This window comes from Strix aluco, chromosome 27, assembly GCF_031877795.1.
Source record: "Strix aluco isolate bStrAlu1 chromosome 27, bStrAlu1.hap1, whole genome shotgun sequence".
Classification (NCBI taxonomy): Eukaryota; Metazoa; Chordata; class Aves; order Strigiformes; family Strigidae; genus Strix; species Strix aluco.
Genome location: NC_133957.1, coordinates 2,978,527 through 2,995,780, shown reverse-complemented (window position 1 = coordinate 2,995,780; position 17,254 = coordinate 2,978,527).

Genomic DNA, 17,254 nt, shown 5'->3' with positions numbered 1-17,254 from the left:
GGAGAGCTTGCAGAGCACTGGGGAAAGGCAGGCAGAGAATTCCCTGCTAGCACCTTCTCTGTGCCTGGGAAGCAGAAGTGTTCACATTGCTTCGCGGAATCGCTTTTGTGCAGAAAACAGTAATACTTGTTCAAAACGAAAGAAAGCACAGAGCCCCAGATTTGCTGTTGTCCTGGAGAGGTTGCAGAGCACTGGGGAAAGGCAGGCAGAGAATTCCCTGCTAGCACCTTCTCTGTGCCTGTTCACATTGCTTCGCAGAATCGCTTTTGTGCAGAAAACACTAACACTTGTTCAGAATGAAAGAAAGCACAGAGCCCCAGATTTTATGTTGTCCTGGAGAGCTTGCAGAGCACTGGGGAAAGGCAGGCAGAGAATTCCCTGCTAGCACCTCTCTCTGCCTGGGAAGCAGAAGTGTTCACATTGCCTCACAGAATGACTTTTGTGCAGAAAACAGTAACACTTGTTCAGAACGAAAGAAAGCACAGAGCCCCAGATTTTATGTTGTCCTGGAGAGCTTGCAGAGCACTGGGGAAAGGCAGGCAGAGAATTCCCTGCTAGCACCTTCTCTGTGCGTGTTCACATTGCTTCGCAGAATCGCTTTTGTGCAGAAAACAGTAACACTTGTTCAGAACAAAAGAAAGCACAGAGCCCCAGATTTTATGTTGTCCTGGAGAGCTTGCAGAGCACTGGGGAAAGGCAGGCAGAGCATTCCCTGCTAGCGCCTTCTCTCTGCCTGGGAAGCAGAAGTGTTCACATTACCTCACAGAATGACTTTTGTGCAGAAAACAGTAACACTTGTTCAGAACGAAAGAAAGCACAGAGCCCCAGATTTTATGTTGTCCTGGAGAGGTTGCAGAGCACTGGGGAAAGGCAGGCAGAGCATTCCCTGCTAGCACCTTTTCTGTGCCTGGAAAGCAGAAGTGTTCACATTGCTTCGCAGAATCGCTTTTGTGCAGAAAACACTAACACTTGTTCAGAACGAAAGAAAGCACAGAGCCCCAGATTTGCTGTTGTCCTGGAGAGCTTGCAGAGCACTGGGGAAAGGCAGGCAGAGAATTCCCTGCTAGCACCTTCTCTGTGCATGGGAATCAGAGTGTTCACATTGCTTCACAGAATCGCTTTTGTGCAGAAAACACTAACACTTGTTCAGAATGAAAGAAAGCACAGAGCCCCAGATTTTATGTTGTCCTGGAGAGCTCGCAGAGCACTGGGGAAAGGCAGGCAGAGAATTCCCTGCTAGCGCCTTCTCTCTGCCTGGGAAGCAGAAGTGTTCACATTGCCTCACAGAATGACTTTTGTGCAGAAAACAGTAACACTTGTTCAGAACGAAAGAAAGCACAGAGTCCCAGATTTTATGTTGTCCTGGAGAGCTTGCAGAGCACTGGGGAAAGGCAGGCAGAGACTTCCCTGCTAGCACCTTCTCTGTGCCTGTTCACATTGCTTCGCAGAATCGCTTTTGTGCAGAAAACAGTAACACTTGTTCAGAACGAAAGAAAGCACAGAGCCCCAGATTTTATGTTGTCCTGGAGAGCTTGCAGAGCACTGGGGAAAGGCAGGCAGAGCATTCCCTGCTAGCACCTTCTCTGTGCGTGTTCACATTGCTTCGCAGAATCGCTTTTGTGCAGAAAACAGTAACACTTGTTCAGAACGAAAGAAAGCACAGAGCCCCAGATTTTATGTTGTCCTGGAGAGCTTGCAGAGCACTGGGGAAAGGCAGGCAGAGAATTCCCTGCTAGCACCTTCTCTGTGCCTGTTCACATTGATTCGCAGAATCGCTTTTGTGCAGAAAACAGTAACACTTGTTCAGAACGAAAGAAAGCACAGAGCACCAGATTTGCTGTTGTCCTGGAGAGCTTGCAGAGCACTGGGGAAAGGCAGGCAGAGCATTCCCTGCTAGCACCTTCTCTGTGCCTGGGAAGCAGAAGTGTTCACATTGCTTCGCAGAATCGCTTTTGTGCAGAAAACAGTAACACTTCTTCAAAACGAAAGAAAGCACAGAGCCCCAGATTTTATGTTGTCCTGGAGAGCTTGCAGAGCACTGGGGAAAGGCAGGCAGAGAATTCCCTGCTAGCACCTTCTCTGTGCCTGGGAAGCAGAGTGTTCACATTGCTTCGCAGAATCGCTTTTGTGCAGAAAACAGTAACACTTGTTCAGAACGAAAGAAAGCACAGAGCCCCAGATTTGCTGTTGTCCTGGAGAGCTTGCAGAGCACTGGGGAAAGGCAGGCAGAGAATTCCCTGCTAGCACCTTCTCTGTGCCTGTTCACATTGCTTCGCAGAATCGCTTTTGTGCAGAAAACACTAACACTTGTTCAGAATGAAAGAAAGCACAGAGCCCCAGATTTGCTGTTGTCCTGGAGAGCTTGCAGAGTACTGGGGAAAGGCAGGCAGAGAATTCCCTGCTAGCACCTTCTCTGTGCCTGTTCACGTTGCTTCGCAGAATCGCTTTTGTGTAGAAAACAGTAACACTTGTTCAGAACGAAAGAAATCACAGAGCCCCAGATTTGCTGTTGTCCTGGAGAGCTTGCAGAGCACTGGGGAAAGGCAGGCAGAGACTTCCCTGCTAGCACCTTCTCTGTGCCTGTTCACATTGCTTCGCAGAATCGCTTTTGTGTAGAAAACAGTAACACTTGTTCAGAACGAAAGAAATCACAGAGCCCCAGATTTTATGTTGTCCTGGAGAGCTTGCAGAGCACTGGGGAAAGGCAGGCAGAGAATTCCCTGCTAGCACCTTATCTGTGCCTGGGAAGCAGAGTGTTCACATTGCTTCGCGGAATCGCTTTTGTGCAGAAAACAGTAACACTTGTTCAGAACGAAAGAAAGCACAGAGCCCCAGATTTTACGTTGTCCTGGAGAGCTTGCAGAGCACTGGGGAAAGGCAGGCAGAGAATTCCCTGCTAGCACCTTCTCTGTGCCTGTTCACATTGATTCGCAGAATCGCTTTTGTGCAGAAAACATTAACACTTGTTCAGAACGAAAGAAAGCACAGACCCCAGATTTGCTGTTGTCCTGGAGAGCTTGCAGAGCACTGGGGAAAGGCAGGCAGAGCATTCCCTGCTAGCACCTTCTCTGTGCCTGGGAAGCAGAAGTGTTCACATTGCGTCGCAGAATCGCTTTTGTGCAGAAAACACTAACACTTGTTCAGAACGAAAGAAAGCACAGAGCCCCAGAATTGCTGTTGTCCTGGAGAGCTTGCAGAGCACTGGGGAAAGGCAGGCAGAGAATTCCCTGCTAGCACCTTCTCTGTGCCTGTTCACATTGCTTCGCAGAATCGCTTTTGTGCAGAAAACTGTAACACTTGTTCAGAACGAAAGAAAGCACAGAGCCCCAGATTTTATGTTGTCCTGGAGAGCTTGCAGAGCACTGGGGAAAGGCAGGCAGAGCATTCCCTGCTAGCACCTTTTCTGTGCCTGGGAAGCAGAAGTGTTCACATTGCTTCGCAGAATCGCTTTTGTGCAGAAAACAGTAACACTTGTTCAGAACGAAAGAAAGCACAGAGCCCCAGATTTTATGTTGTCCTGGAGAGCTTGCAGAGCACTGGGGAAAGGCAGGCAGAGAATTCCCTGCTAGCACCTTCTCTGTGCCTGGGAAGCAGAGTGTTAACATTGCTTCGCAGAATCGCTTTTGTGCAGAAAACACTAACACTTTTTCAGAATGAAAGAAAGCACAGAGCCCCAGATTTGCTGTTGTCCTGGAGAGTTCGCAGAGCACTGGGGAAAGGCAGGCAGAGAATTCCCTGCTAGCGCCTTCTCTCTGCCTGGGAAGCAGAAGTGTTCACATTGCCTCACAGAATGACTTTTGTGCAGAAAACAGTAACACTTGTTCAGAACGAAAGAAAGCACAGAGCCCCAGAATTGCTGTTGTCCTGGAGAGCTTGCAGAGCACTGGGGAAAGGCAGGCAGAGAATTCCCTGCTAGCGCCTTCTCTCTGCCTGGGAAGCAGAAGTGTTCACATTACCTCACAGAATGACTTTTGTGCAGAAAACAGTAACACTTGTTCAGAACGAAAGAAAGCACAGAGCCCCAGATTTTATGTTGTCCTGGAGAGCTTGCAGAGCACTGGGGAAAGGCAGGCAGAGAATTCCCTGCTAGCACCTTCTCTGTGCGTGTTCACATTGCTTCGCTGAATCGCTTTTGTGCAGAAAACAGTAACACTTGTTCAGAACAAAAGAAAGCACAGAGCCCCAGATTTTATGTTGTCCTGGAGAGCTTGCAGAGCACTGGGGAAAGGCAGGCAGAGAATTCCCTGCTAGCACCTTCTCTGTGCCTGGGAAGCAGAAGTGTTCACATTGCTTCGCGGAATCGCTTTTGTGCAGAAAACAGTAATACTTGTTCAAAACGAAAGAAAGCACAGAGCCCCAGATTTTATGTTGTCCTGGAGAGGTTGCAGAGCACTGGGGAAAGGCAGGCAGAGAATTCCCTGCTAGCACCTTCTCTGTGCCTGTTCACATTGCTTCGCAGAATCGCTTTTGTGCAGAAAACACTAACACTTGTTCAGAATGAAAGAAAGCACAGAGCCCCAGATTTTATGTTGTCCTGGAGAGCTTGCAGAGCACTGGGGAAAGGCAGGCAGAGAATTCCCTGCTAGCACCTTCTCTGTGCCTGGGAAGCAGAGTGTTCACATTGCTTCGCGGAATCGCTTTTGTGCAGAAAACAGTAACACTTGTTCAGAACGAAAGAAAGCACAGAGCCCCAGATTTTATGTTGTCCTGGAGAGCTTGCAGAGCACTGGGGAAAGGCAGGCAGAGAATTCCCTGCTAGCACCTCTCTCTGCCTGGGAAGCAGAAGTGTTCACATTGCCTCACAGAATGACTTTTGTGCAGAAAACAGTAACACTTGTTCAGAACGAAAGAAAGCACAGAGCCCCAGATTTTATGTTGTCCTGGAGAGCTTGCAGAGCACTGGGGAAAGGCAGGCAGAGAATTCCCTGCTAGCACCTTCTCTGTGCGTGTTCACATTGCTTCGCAGAATCGCTTTTGTGCAGAAAACAGTAACACTTGTTCAGAACAAAAGAAAGCACAGAGCCCCAGATTTTATGTTGTCCTGGAGAGCTTGCAGAGCACTGGGGAAAGGCAGGCAGAGCATTCCCTGCTAGCGCCTTCTCTCTGCCTGGGAAGCAGAAGTGTTCACATTACCTCACAGAATGACTTTTGTGCAGAAAACAGTAACACTTGTTCAGAACGAAAGAAAGCACAGAGCCCCAGATTTTATGTTGTCCTGGAGAGGTTGCAGAGCACTGGGGAAAGGCAGGCAGAGCATTCCCTGCTAGCACTTTTTCTGTGCCTGGAAAGCAGAAGTGTTCACATTGCTTCGCAGAATCGCTTTTGTGCAGAAAACACTAACACTTGTTCAGAACGAAAGAAAGCACAGAGCCCCAGATTTGCTGTTGTCCTGGAGAGCTTGCAGAGCACTGGGGAAAGGCAGGCAGAGAATTCCCTGCTAGCACCTTCTCTGTGCATGGGAATCAGAGTGTTCACATTGCTTCACAGAATCGCTTTTGTGCAGAAAACACTAACACTTGTTCAGAATGAAAGAAAGCACAGAGCCCCAGATTTTATGTTGTCCTGGAGAGCTCGCAGAGCACTGGGGAAAGGCAGGCAGAGAATTCCCTGCTAGCGCCTTCTCTCTGCCTGGGAAGCAGAAGTGTTCACATTGCCTCACAGAATGACTTTTGTGCAGAAAACAGTAACACTTGTTCAGAACGAAAGAAAGCACAGAGTCCCAGATTTTATGTTGTCCTGGAGAGCTTGCAGAGCACTGGGGAAAGGCAGGCAGAGACTTCCCTGCTAGCACCTTCTCTGTGCCTGTTCACATTGCTTCGCAGAATCGCTTTTGTGCAGAAAACAGTAACACTTGTTCAGAACGAAAGAAAGCACAGAGCCCCAGATTTTATGTTGTCCTGGAGAGCTTGCAGAGCACTGGGGAAAGGCAGGCAGAGCATTCCCTGCTAGCACCTTCTCTGTGCGTGTTCACATTGCTTCGCAGAATCGCTTTTGTGCAGAAAACAGTAACACTTGTTCAGAACGAAAGAAAGCACAGAGCCCCAGATTTTATGTTGTCCTGGAGAGCTTGCAGAGCACTGGGGAAAGGCAGGCAGAGAATTCCCTGCTAGCACCTTCTCTGTGCCTGTTCACATTGATTCGCAGAATCGCTTTTGTGCAGAAAACAGTAACACTTGTTCAGAACGAAAGAAAGCACAGAGCACCAGATTTGCTGTTGTCCTGGAGAGCTTGCAGAGCACTGGGGAAAGGCAGGCAGAGCATTCCCTGCTAGCACCTTCTCTGTGCCTGGGAAGCAGAAGTGTTCACATTGCTTCGCAGAATCGCTTTTGTGCAGAAAACAGTAACACTTCTTCAAAACGAAAGAAAGCACAGAGCCCCAGATTTTATGTTGTCCTGGAGAGCTTGCAGAGCACTGGGGAAAGGCAGGCAGAGAATTCCCTGCTAGCACCTTCTCTGTGCCTGGGAAGCAGAGTGTTCACATTGCTTCGCAGAATCGCTTTTGTGCAGAAAACACTAACACTTGTTCAGAACGAAAGAAAGCACAGAGCCCCAGATTTGCTGTTGTCCTGGAGAGCTTGCAGAGCACTGGGGAAAGGCAGGCAGAGAATTCCCTGCTAGCACCTTCTCTGTGCCTGTTCACATTGCTTCGCAGAATCGCTTTTGTGCAGAAAACACTAACACTTGTTCAGAATGAAAGAAAGCACAGAGCCCCAGATTTGCTGTTGTCCTGGAGAGCTTGCAGAGTACTGGGGAAAGGCAGGCAGAGAATTCCCTGCTAGCACCTTCTCTGTGCGTGTTCACATTGCTTCGCAGAATCGCTTTTGTGTAGAAAACAGTAACACTTGTTCAGAACGAAAGAAATCACAGAGCCCCAGATTTGCTGTTGTCCTGGAGAGCTTGCAGAGCACTGGGGAAAGGCAGGCAGAGACTTCCCTGCTAGCACCTTCTCTGTGCCTGTTCACATTGCTTCGCAGAATCGCTTTTGTGCAGAAAACACTAACACTTGTTCAGAACGAAAGAAAGCACAGAGCCCCAGATTTGCTGTTGTCCTGGAGAGCTTGCAGAGCACTGGGGAAAAGCAGGCAGAGCATTCCCTGCTAGCACCTTCTCTGTGCCTGGGAAGCAGAGGTGTTCACATTGCTTCGCGGAATCGCTTTTGTGCAGAAAACAGTAACACTTGTTCAGAACGAAAGAAAGCACAGAGCCCCAGATTTGCTGTTGTCCTGGAGAGGTTGCAGAGCACTGGGGAAAGGCAGGCAGAGAATTCCCTGCTAGCACCTTCTCTGTGCGTGTTCACATTGCTTCGCAGAATCGCTTTTGTGCAGAAAATACTAACACTTGTTCAGAACGAAAGAAAGCACAGAGCCCCAGATTTTATGTTGTCCTGGAGAGCTTGCAGAGCACTGGGGAAAGGCAGGCAGAGAATTCCCTGCTAGCACCTTCTCTGTGCCTGGGAAGCAGAGTGTTCACATTGCTTCGCGGAATCGCTTTTGTGCAGAAAACAGTAACACTTGTTCAGAACGAAAGAAAGCACAGAGCCCCAGATTTTACGTTGTCCTGGAGAGCTTGCAGAGCACTGGGGAAAGGCAGGCAGAGAATTCCCTGCTAGCACCTTCTCTGTGCCTGTTCACATTGATTCGCAGAATCGCTTTTGTGCAGAAAACAGTAACACTTGTTCAGAACGAAAGAAAGCACAGAGCCCCAGATTTGCTGTTGTCCTGGAGAGCTTGCAGAGCACTGGGGAAAGGCAGGCAGAGAATTCCCTGCTAGCACCTTCTCTGTGCGTGTTCACATTGCTTCGCAGAATCGCTTTTGTGCAGAAAATACTAACACTTGTTCAGAACGAAAGAAAGCACAGAGCCCCAGATTTTATGTTGTCCTGGAGAGCTTGCAGAGCACTGGGGAAAGGCAGGCAGAGAATTCCCTGCTAGCACCTTCTCTGTGCCTGGGAAGCAGAGTGTTCACATTGCTTCGCGGAATCGCTTTTGTGCAGAAAACAGTAACACTTGTTCAGAACGAAAGAAAGCACAGAGCCCCAGATTTTACGTTGTCCTGGAGAGCTTGCAGAGCACTGGGGAAAGGCAGGCAGAGAATTCCCTGCTAGCACCTTCTCTGTGCCTGTTCACATTGATTCGCAGAATCGCTTTTGTGCAGAAAACAGTAACACTTGTTCAGAACGAAAGAAAGCACAGAGCCCCAGATTTTATGTTGTCCTGGAGAGCTTGCAGAGCACTGGGGAAAGGCAGGCAGAGAATTCCCTGCTAGCACCTTCTCTGTGCCTGTTCACATTGCTTCGCAGAATCGCTTTTGTGCAGAAAACAGTAACACTTGTTCAGAACGAAAGAAAGCACAGACCCCAGATTTGCTGTTGTCCTGGAGATCTTGCAGAGCACTGGGGAAAGGCAGGCAGAGAATTCCCTGCTAGCACCTTCTCTGTGCCTGGGAAGCAGAAGTGTTCACATTGCTTCGCAGAATCGCTTTTGTGCAGAAAACAGTAACACTTGTTCAGAACGAAAGAAAGCACAGAGCCCCAGATTTTATGTTGTCCTGGAGAGCTTGCAGAGCACTGGGGAAAGGCAGGCAGAGAATTCCCTGCTAGCACCTTCTCTGTGCCTGGGAAGCACAGTGTTCACATTGCGTCCCAGAATCGCTTTTGTGCAGAAAACACTAACACTTGTTCAGAATGAAAGAAAGCACAGAGCCCCAGATTTTATGTTGTCCTGGAGAGCTTGCAGAGCACTGGGGAAAGGCAGGCAGAGAATTCCCTGCTAGCACCTTCTCTGTGCGTGTTCACATTGCTTCGCAGAATCGCTTTTGTGCAGAAAACATGAACTCTTGTTCAGAACGAAAGAAAGCACAGAGCCCCAGATTTTATGTTGTCCTGGAGAGCTTGCAGAGCACTGGGGAAAGGCAGGCAGAGAATTCCCTGCTAGCACCTTCTCTGTGCCTGTTCACATTGATTCGCAGAATCGCTTTTGTGCAGAAAACACTAACAGTTGTTCATAACGAAAGAAAGCACAGAGCACCAGATTTGCTGTTGTCCTGGAGAGCTTGCAGAGCACTGGGGAAAGGCAGGCAGAGCATTCCCTGCTAGCACCTTCTCTGTGCCTGGGAAGCAGAAGTGTTCACATTGCTTCGCAGAATCGCTTTTGTGCAGAAAACAGTAACACTTCTTCAAAACGAAAGAAAGCACAGAGCCCCAGATTTTATGTTGTCCTGGAGAGCTTGCAGAGCACTGGGGAAAGGCAGGCAGAGAATTCCCTGCTAGCACCTTCTCTGTGCCTGGGAAGCAGAGTGTTCACATTGCTTCGCAGAATCGCTTTTGTGCAGAAAACACTAACACTTGTTCAGAACGAAAGAAAGCACAGAGCCCCAGATTTGCTGTTGTCCTGGAGAGCTTGCAGAGCACTGGGGAAAGGCAGGCAGAGACTTCCCTGCTAGCACCTTCTCTGTGCCTGTTCACATTGCTTCGCAGAATCGCTTTTGTGCAGAAAACAGTAACACTTGTTCAGAATGAAAGAAAGCACAGAGCCCCAGATTTGCTGTTGTCCTGGAGAGCTTGCAGAGCACTGGGGAAAGGCAGGCAGAGAATTCCCTGCTAGCACCTTCTCTGTGCCTGTTCACATTGCTTCGCAGAATCGCTTTTGTGTAGAAAACAGTAACACTTGTTCAGAACGAAAGAAAGCACAGAGCCCCAGATTTGCTGTTGTCCTGGAGAGCTTGCAGAGCACTGGGGAAAGGCAGGCAGAGACTTCCCTGCTAGCACCTTCTCTGTGCCTGTTCACATTGCTTCGCAGAATCGCTTTTGTGCAGAAAACACTAACACTTGTTCAGAACGAAAGAAAGCACAGAGCCCCAGATTTGCTGTTGTCCTGGAGAGCTTGCAGAGCACTGGGGAAAAGCAGGCAGAGCATTCCCTGCTAGCACCTTCTCTGTGCCTGGGAAGCAGAGTGTTCACATTGCTTCGCGGAATCGCTTTTGTGCAGAAAACAGTAACACTTGTTCAGAACGAAAGAAAGCACAGAGCCCCAGATTTTATGTTGTCCTGGAGAGCTTGCAGAGCACTGGGGAAAGGCAGGCAGAGAATTCCCTGCTAGCACCTTCTCTGTGCGTGTTCACATTGCTTCGCAGAATCGCTTTTGTGCAGAAAATACTAACACTTGTTCAGAACGAAAGAAAGCACAGAGCCCCAGATTTTATGTTGTCCTGGAGAGCTTGCAGAGCACTGGGGAAAGACAGGCAGAGAATTCCCTGCTAGCACCTTCTCTGTGCCTGTTCACATTGCTTCGCAGAATCGCTTTTGTGCAGAAAACAGTAACACTTGTTCAGAACGAAAGAAAGCACAGACCCCAGATTTGCTGTTGTCCTGGAGATCTTGCAAGAGCACTGGGGAAAGGCAGGCAGAGAATTCCCTGCTAGCACCTTCTCTGTGCCTGGGAAGCAGAGTGTTCACATTGCTTCGCAGAATCGCTTTTGTGCAGAAAACAGTAACACTTGTTCAGAACGAAAGAAAGCACAGAGCCCCAGATTTTATGTTGTCCTGGAGAGCTTGCAGAGCACTGGGGAAAGGCAGGCAGAGAATTCCCTGCTAGCACCTTCTCTGTGCCTGGGAAGCAGAAGTGTTCACATTGCGTCCCAGAATCGCTTTTGTGCAGAAAACACTAACACTTGTTCAGAATGAAAGAAAGCACAGAGCCCCAGATTTTATGTTGTCCTGGAGAGCTTGCAGAGCACTGGGGAAAGGCAGGCAGAGAATTCCCTGCTAGCACCTTCTCTGTGCCTGGGAAGCAGAGTGTTCACATTGCTTCGCGGAATCGCTTTTGTGCAGAAAACAGTAACACTTGTTCAGAACGAAAGAAAGCACAGAGCCCCAGATTTTATGTTGTCCTGGAGAGCTTGCAGAGCACTGGGGAAAGGCAGGCAGAGAATTCCCTGCTAGCACCTTCTCTGTGCCTGTTCACATTGATTCGCAGAATCGCTTTTGTGCAGAAAACAGTAACACTTGTTCAGAACGAAAGAAAGCACAGAGCCCCAGATTTGCTGTTGTCCTGGAGAGCTTGCAGAGCACTGGGGAAAGGCAGGCAGAGCATTCCCTGCTAGCACCTTCTCTGTGCCTGGGAAGCAGAAGTGTTCACATTGCGTCGCAGAATCGCTTTTGTGCAGAAAACACTAACAGTTGTTCAGATTGAAAGAAAGCACAGAGCCCCAGATTTGCTGTTGTCCTGGAGAGCTTGCAGAGCACTGGGGAAAGGCAGGCAGAGCATTCCCTGCTAGCACCTTCTCTGTGCCTGGGAAGCAGAAGTGTTCACATTGCTTCGCAGAATCGCTTTTGTGCAGAAAACACTAACACTTGTTCAGAACGAAAGAAAGCACAGAGCCCCAGAATTGCTGTTGTCCTGGAGAGCTTGCAGAGCACTGGGGAAAGGCAGGCAGAGAATTCCCTGCTAGCACCTTCTCTGTGCCTGTTCACATTGCTTCGCAGAATCGCTTTTGTGCAGAAAACAGTAACACTTGTTCAGAACGAAAGAAAGCACAGAGCCCCAGATTTGCTGTTGTCCTGGAGAGCTTGCAGAGCACTGGGGAAAGGCAGGCAGAGCATTCCCTGCTAGCACCTTTTCTGTGCCTGGGAAGCAGAAGTGTTCACATTGCTTCGCAGAATCGCTTTTGTGCAGAAAACACTAACACTTGTTCAGAACGAAAGAAAGCACAGAGCCCCAGATTTGCTGTTGTCCTGGAGAGCTTGCAGAGCACTGGGGAAAGGCAGGCAGAGAATTCCCTGCTAGCACCTTCTCTGTGCCTGGGAAGCAGAGTGTTAACATTGCTTCGCAGAATCGCTTTTGTGCAGAAAACACTAACACTTGTTCAGAATGAAAGAAAGCACAGAGCCCCAGATTTGCTGTTGTCCTGGAGAGTTCGCAGAGCACTGGGGAAAGGCAGGCAGAGAATTCCCTGCTAGCGCCTTCTCTCTGCCTGGGAAGCAGAAGTGTTCACATTGCCTCACAGAATGACTTTTGTGCAGAAAACAGTAACACTTGTTCAGAACGAAAGAAAGCACAGAGCCCCAGAATTGCTGTTGTCCTGGAGAGCTTGCAGAGCACTGGGGAAAGGCAGGCAGAGAATTCCCTGCTAGCGCCTTCTCTCTGCCTGGGAAGCAGAAGTGTTCACATTACCTCACAGAATGACTTTTGTGCAGAAAACAGTAACACTTGTTCAGAACGAAAGAAAGCACAGAGCCCCAGATTTTATGTTGTCCTGGAGAGCTTGCAGAGCACTGGGGAAAGGCAGGCAGAGAATTCCCTGCTAGCACCTTCTCTGTGCGTGTTCACATTGCTTCGCAGAATCGCTTTTGTGCAGAAAACAGTAACACTTGTTCAGAACAAAAGAAAGCACAGAGCCCCAGATTTTATGTTGTCCTGGAGAGCTTGCAGAGCACTGGGGAAAGGCAGGCAGAGAATTCCCTGCTAGCACCTTCTCTGTGCCTGGGAAGCAGAAGTGTTCACATTGCTTCGCGGAATCGCTTTTGTGCAGAAAACAGTAATACTTGTTCAAAACGAAAGAAAGCACAGAGCCCCAGATTTGCTGTTGTCCTGGAGAGGTTGCAGAGCACTGGGGAAAGGCAGGCAGAGAATTCCCTGCTAGCACCTTCTCTGTGCCTGTTCACATTGCTTCGCAGAATCGCTTTTGTGCAGAAAACACTAACACTTGTTCAGAATGAAAGAAAGCACAGAGCCCCAGATTTTATGTTGTCCTGGAGAGCTTGCAGAGCACTGGGGAAAGGCAGGCAGAGAATTCCCTGCTAGCACCTTCTCTGTGCCTGGGAAGCAGAGTGTTCACATTGCTTCGCGGAATCGCTTTTGTGCAGAAAACAGTAACACTTGTTCAGAACGAAAGAAAGCACAGAGCCCCAGATTTTATGTTGTCCTGGAGAGCTTGCAGAGCACTGGGGAAAGGCAGGCAGAGAATTCCCTGCTAGCACCTCTCTCTCCCTGGGAAGCAGAGGTGTTCACATTGCCTCACAGAATGACTTTTGTGCAGAAAACAGTAACACTTGTTCAGAACGAAAGAAAGCACAGAGCCCCAGATTTTATGTTGTTCTGGAGAGCTTGCAGAGCACTGGGGAAAGGCAGGCAGAGAATTCCCTGCTAGCACCTTCTCTGTGCGTGTTCACATTGCTTCGCAGAATCGCTTTTGTGCAGAAAACAGTAACACTTGTTCAGAACAAAAGAAAGCACAGAGCCCCAGATTTGCTGTTGTCCTGGAGAGCTTGCAGAGCACTGGGGAAAGGCAGGCAGAGCATTCCCTGCTAGCACCTTCTCTGTGCCTGGGAAGCAGAAGTGTTCACATTGCTTCGCGGAATCGCTTTTGTGCAGAAAACAGTAACACTTGTTCAGAACGAAAGAAAGCACAGAGCCCCAGATTTTATGTTGTCCTGGAGAGGTTGCAGAGCACTGGGGAAAGGCAGGCAGAGCATTCCCTGCTAGCACCTTTTCTGTGCCTGGGAAGCAGAAGTGTTCACATTGCTTCGCAGAATCGCTTTTGTGCAGAAAACACTAACACTTGTTCAGAACGAAAGAAAGCACAGAGCCCCAGATTTGCTGTTGTCCTGGAGAGCTTGCAGAGCACTGGGGAAAGGCAGGCAGAGAATTCCCTGCTAGCGCCTTCTCTCTGCCTGGGAAGCAGAAGTGTTCACATTGCGTCCCAGAATCGCTTTTGTGCAGAAAACACTAACACTTGTTCAGAACGAAAGAAAGCACAGAGCCCCAGATTTGCTGTTGTCCTGGAGAGCTTGCAGAGCACTGGGGAAAGGCAGGCAGAGAATTCCCTGCTAGCACCTTCTCTGTGCCTGTTCACATTGCTTCGCAGAATCGCTTTTGTGCAGAAAACAGTAACACTTGTTCAGAACGAAAGAAAGCACAGAGCCCCAGATTTTATGTTGTCCTGGAGAGCTTGCAGAGCACTGGGGAAAGGCAGGCAGAGAATTCCCTGCTAGCACCTTCTCTGTGCCTGTTCACATTGATTCGCAGAATCGCTTTTGTGCAGAAAACACTAACAGTTGTTCATAACGAAAGAAAGCACAGAGCCCCAGATTTGCTGTTGTCCTGGAGAGCTTGCAGAGCACTGGGGAAAGGCAGGCAGAGCATTCCCTGCTAGCACCTTCTCTGTGCCTGGGAAGCAGAAGTGTTCACATTGCTTCGCAGAATCGCTTTTGTGCAGAAAACAGTAACACTTCTTCAAAACGAAAGAAAGCACAGAGCCCCAGATTTTATGTTGTCCTGGAGAGCTTGCAGAGCACTGGGGAAAGGCAGGCAGAGAATTCCCTGCTAGCACCTTCTCTGTGCCTGGGAAGCAGAGTGTTCACATTGCTTCGCAGAATCGCTTTTGTGCAGAAAACACTAACACTTGTTCAGAACGAAAGAAAGCACAGAGCCCCAGATTTGCTGTTGTCCTGGAGAGCTTGCAGAGCACTGGGGAAAGGCAGGCAGAGACTTCCCTGCTAGCACCTTCTCTGTGCCTGTTCACATTGCTTCGCAGAATCGCTTTTGTGCAGAAAACAGTAACACTTGTTCAGAATGAAAGAAAGCACAGAGCCCCAGATTTGCTGTTGTCCTGGAGAGCTTGCAGAGCACTGGGGAAAGGCAGGCAGAGACTTCCCTGCTAGCACCTTCTCTGTGCCTGTTCACATTGCTTCGCAGAATCGCTTTTGTGCAGAAAACACTAACACTTGTTCAGAACGAAAGAAAGCACAGAGCCCCAGATTTGCTGTTGTCCTGGAGAGCTTGCAGAGCACTGGGGAAAAGCAGGCAGAGCATTCCCTGCTAGCACCTTCTCTGTGCCTGGGAAGCAGATGTGTTCACATTGCTTCGCGGAATCGCTTTTGTGCAGAAAACAGTAACACTTGTTCAGAACGAAAGAAAGCACAGAGCCCCAGATTTTATGTTGTCCTGGAGAGCTTGCAGAGCACTGGGGAAAGGCAGGCAGAGAATTCCCTGCTAGCACCTTCTCTGTGCGTGTTCACATTGCTTCGCAGAATCGCTTTTGTGCAGAAAATACTAACACTTGTTCAGAACGAAAGAAAGCACAGAGCCCCAGATTTTATGTTGTCCTGGAGAGCTTGCAGAGCACTGGGGAAAGGCAGGCAGAGAATTCCCTGCTAGCACCTTCTCTGTGCCTGGGAAGCAGAGTGTTCACATTGCTTCGCGGAATCGCTTTTGTGCAGAAAACAGTAAGACTTGTTCAGAACGAAAGAAAGCACAGAGCCCCAGATTTTACGTTGTCCTGGAGAGCTTGCAGAGCACTGGGGAAAGGCAGGCAGAGAATTCCCTGCTAGCACCTTCTCTGTGCGTGTTCACATTGCTTCGCAGAATCGCTTTTGTGCAGAAAATACTAACACTTGTTCAGAACGAAAGAAAGCACAGAGCCCCAGATTTTATGTTGTCCTGGAGAGCTTGCAGAGCACTGGGGAAAGACAGGCAGAGAATTCCCTGCTAGCACCTTCTCTGTGCCTGTTCACATTGCTTCGCAGAATCGCTTTTGTGCAGAAAACAGTAACACTTGTTCAGAACGAAAGAAAGCACAGACCCCAGATTTGCTGTTGTCCTGGAGATCTTGCAGAGCACTGGGGAAAGGCAGGCAGAGAATTCCCTGCTAGCACCTTCTCTGTGCCTGGGAAGCAGAGTGTTCACATTGCTTCGCAGAATCGCTTTTGTGCAGAAAACAGTAACACTTGTTCAGAACGAAAGAAAGCACAGAGCCCCAGATTTTATGTTGTCCTGGAGAGCTTGCAGAGCACTGGGGAAAGGCAGGCAGAGAATTCCCTGCTAGCACCTTCTCTGTGCCTGGGAAGCAGAGTGTTCACATTGCTTCGCGGAATCGCTTTTGTGCAGAAAACAGTAACACTTGTTCAGAACGAAAGAAAGCACAGACCCCAGATTTGCTGTTGTCCTGGAGATCTTGCAGAGCACTGGGGAAAGGCAGGCAGAGAATTCCCTGCTAGCACCTTCTCTGTGCCTGTTCACATTGCTTCGCAGAATCGCTTTTGTGCAGAAAACAGTAACACTTGTTCAGAACGAAAGAAAGCACAGACCCCAGATTTGCTGTTGTCCTGGAGATCTTGCAGAGCACTGGGGAAAGGCAGGCAGAGAATTCCCTGCTAGCACCTTCTCTGTGCCTGGGAAGCAGAGTGTTCACATTGCTTCGCAGAATCGCTTTTGTGCAGAAAACAGTAACACTTGTTCAGAACGAAAGAAAGCACAGAGCCCCAGATTTGCTGTTGTCCTGGAGAGCTTGCAGAGCACTGGGGAAAGGCAGGCAGAGAATTCCCTGCTAGCACCTTCTCTGTGCCTGGGAAGCAGAGTGTTCACATTGCGTCCCAGAATCGCTTTTGTGCAGAAAACACTAACACTTGTTCAGAATGAAAGAAAGCACAGAGCCCCAGATTTTATGTTGTCCTGGAGAGCTTGCAGAGCACTGGGGAAAGGCAGGCAGAGAATTCCCTGCTAGCACCTTCTCTGTGCCTGGGAAGCAGAGTGTTCACATTGCTTCGAGGAATCGCTTTTGTGCAGAAAACAGTAACACTTGTTCAGAACGAAAGAAAGCACAGAGCCCCAGATTTTATGTTGTCCTGGAGAGCTTGCAGAGCACTGGGGAAAGGCAGGCAGAGAATTCCCTGCTAGCACCTTCTCTGTGCCTGTTCACATTGATTCGCAGAATCGTTTTTGTGCAGAAAACAGAAACTCTTGTTCAGAATGAAAGAAAGCACAGAGCCCCAGATTTGCTGTTGTCCTGGAGAGCTTGCAGAGCACTGGGGAAAGGCAGGCAGAGCATTCCCTGCTAGCACCTTCTCTGTGCCTGGGAAGCAGAAGTGTTCACATTGCGTCGCAGAATCGCTTTTGTGCAGAAAACACTAACAGTTGTTCAGATTGAAAGAAAGCACAGAGCCCCAGATTTGCTGTTGTCCTGGAGAGCTTGCAGAGCACTGGGGAAAGGCAGGCAGAGCATTCCCTGCTAGCACCTTCTCTGTGCCTGGGAAGCAGAAGTGTTCACATTGCTTCGCAGAATCGCTTTTGTGCAGAAAACACTAACACTTGTTCAGAACGAAAGAAAGCACAGAGCCCCAGAATTGCTGTTGTCCTGGAGAGCTTGCAGAGCACTGGGGAAAGGCAGGCAGAGAATTCCCTGCTAGCACCTTCTCTGTGCCTGTTCACATTGCTTCGCAGAATCGCTTTTGTGCAGAAAACAGTAACACTTGTTCAGA